The following is a 2877-nucleotide window of genomic DNA, read 5'->3' on the forward strand; positions in this document are numbered from 1 at the left end:
CCCCCCCCCATCCTGTGTTCACTGAACGTGTTTCATCACCATAGCCTGTTTTGGTCTCGCTCTTCCCTTTCCTGTCTCGCTCTCCACCGCTGCTTTCATCGCTGGAGATCTCCCATGTTGATATCCGCATGTCATTTGATTCAGACTTAATCATTTCTTCTTCTTTTAATGTTGTTGCCATTTAAAAGATTCCTGGTCCCGTGTGGTGCCCTGTGTGACTTTCAGAAGTAATTTCCATATGTGGCATGGATCGAACAGCTGAAAAAAGTCACAAGTGGAGAGAGGCTAGATGCTTCTTGGCTGGCATCCATAAGCTGCAGAAATTACTAATCTGCTTGCACAGCCTGCCGCGCTTCTCTCTTCCTTGACTTTGGAGTAGTTGTGAAACAGAGTGTCCCTGCAAAGCCTACTTATTGACCTGCCCGTGGAAAACATCAGCCAAGGAGAAAGGGAGACTGAGTGAAAATTGCAAAGTGCCAATCGTTGCATTGATCCTTATTGTGAGAAGGCGACATTTTCAGAAAGGCTACTCGGGTTTGAGTCTGTCCCATCGCACAGAGAAGAGAGTGTACTCGAGCATTTCATGCTCTTCATTTTATGCTTGAAAGCAGCACACTGACGGGACAACTTAAAACTTAAAACCTTCATTTGTGCCAAATAACCCAGTAAGCTTGCTGGAATCCTCTTACTCATTTACATCATCTGTGAAAATAAAGAAAGAGCCAGGTGTACTTTAGACGAGTTCCTCCGGAACAAGTTCAGTCCAACTGGTAGCCTGTGGTTAAGCACCGCTCACGAAGATCAGCATTCATCCTTTTTGGGCCCAAAGTGATTGTGAATAAAATTACGACTAAATGGTTAGAAAGCAGCCTGTGAGTGTGGATCTATCCCTTTCTTTAAAGCTGATCAATGTGAAATAATTAATTTTCAATTAAATTTTATTTATATAGCACCAAATCACAACAACAGCCACCTCAAGGCGCTTTATATTGTACAGTAGACCTTGCAATAATAGATACAGAGGAAAAACAGTGGGAAGGAAAAACTCCCTTTTAACAGGAAGAAACCTCCAACAGAACCAGGCTCAGGGAGGGGCGGGGCCATCTGCTGTGATTGGTTGGGGTGAGAGAAGGAAGACAGGATAAAGACATGCTGTGGAAGAGAGACAGAGATTAATAACAGATATGATTCAATGCAGAGAGGTCTGTTAACACATAGTGAGTGAGAAAGGTGACTGGAAAGGAAAAACTCAATGCATCATGGGAATCCCCCGGCAGCCTACGTCTATTGCAGCATAACTAAGGGAGGATTCAGGGTCACCTGGTCCAGCCCTAACTATATGCTTTAGCAAAAAGGAAAGTTTAAGCCTAATCTTGAAAGTAGAGATAGTGTCTGTCTCCTCGAATCCAAACTGGAAGCTGGTTCCACAGAAGAGGGGCCTGAAAACTGAAGGCTCTGCCTCCCATTCTACTTTTAAATACTCTAGGAACAACAAGTAGGCCTGCAGAGCGAGAGCGAAGTGCTCTAATAGGGTGATATGGTACTACAAGGTCATTAAGATAAGATGGGGCCTGATTATTTTTGTCTTATATTCTAAATAAAGTGGAGGGGACAGTGTACCTGCCAAAGCATCCTTGGGTAACATTTAGCGAGATATCGAATCCTGAATTGCTCCTGACGCCTTCATTGGTGTGTGAATGTTGGATAGGAAGAAAAGTGCTTGTATGAATGTGTGAATGAGGCATGTATAAAGGGCTTTGAGTTCAGTTTTAGGTGGTGACCAGAATTAGTGAACAGTCCTAGTTTGAGCACGTCTGTCTTACACAATGCAGGAACACAAATGTTGACTGTGTCAGTCGGGGACTGGCTGACCCGCAACCAAAGCGGGAATAAAGACTTGAGTGCCGACTTGTCTGTCTGGAGATGGTTTTCACTCAGAGGAAAGGAGTCTACGATGCTCACGCATTGCTCAAATTCCTCCCCTTGTGTCATCGCCGCTAAAGCAAATAGCGACTTAGGGGGAAGGATCCTGCCACTGAATCAACACAGTGTCTTCAGCAGTTCAAAGGGAACATTTTCACAATTGCGAAAAGGTAGGAATTTTGGGAGTTGTCCCATTTAGTTCCTGTGAAGCTGTGACTCAGTTTTTTTGACGAACCCCTGCATTGGAACGGTGCCTCTACCTTGTGTAACCACGGTAACTTCTGACCCCACTTCCGCCAGTCCCTTTATTGTGGCGGGACGGAACCCTGTATAAGTTCCGGGTCAATCAGCTGCATGTTCCCTGCTCCTCTGGCTGCTGTTGTCCCTGTGGTTGGCGTACTTGTCAGATATCGACAAATTTTACACTACAGACCAGTTGACAGCGTGCAATAACCCGGCCGATTCATTCATCTTTACACCACCTCACAATCGACTCAACGGAGAGTTGTTTGTTTGTTTTGTTTTGTCACAATTAATGAAAATGCGGAGCCGCGATCGCACATCCTAAAACACCGGTAAGCTAATGCTAGGCTAGCGACAGTAAGTGCAATTACTAGTTTTATTTATTGAATATTGTTGTTTTTGTTTATTCCATTATGGCCGAATGTTGACTTAACGTATCTAGAGTTGAACGAGTGATTTGATTTTCGTAGTTCTGTCCGTTTTGGATGTTTTTTGTTACTTTTCTGATGAAATGCCAAAACGGCCTATGAGATTGGTCAATGGTAACTTTATTGTCCCTAACGGGAAATTGATTTGCAGTGTGTCCGTACAAACAAGCAAACAGACAACCAACACATCACATACACTCACCAAGATAATATAATATAAGCCTGATAAAACAACCTAGATTTTTCATCAAAAAGTGCAGTGTGCAATGGCAACAACACTTAT

The 2877-nt window shown here is 43.7% G+C and overlaps 1 protein-coding gene across 2 annotated transcripts in view; it reads left to right on the forward strand.

Moving 5' to 3' along the window:
* The window catches only part of disp1 (dispatched homolog 1 (Drosophila)), a 148329-nt gene that overhangs the window by 51092 nt on the left and 94360 nt on the right, over nt 1–2877 (forward strand). The gene's annotated exons all lie outside the window — the stretch shown is intronic.

Source organism: Haplochromis burtoni, unplaced genomic scaffold (assembly GCF_018398535.1).
Source record: "Haplochromis burtoni strain Fernald_Lab_line unplaced genomic scaffold, NCSU_Asbu1 Contig_618, whole genome shotgun sequence".
In the NCBI taxonomy this organism is placed as follows: domain Eukaryota; kingdom Metazoa; phylum Chordata; class Actinopteri; order Cichliformes; family Cichlidae; genus Haplochromis; species Haplochromis burtoni.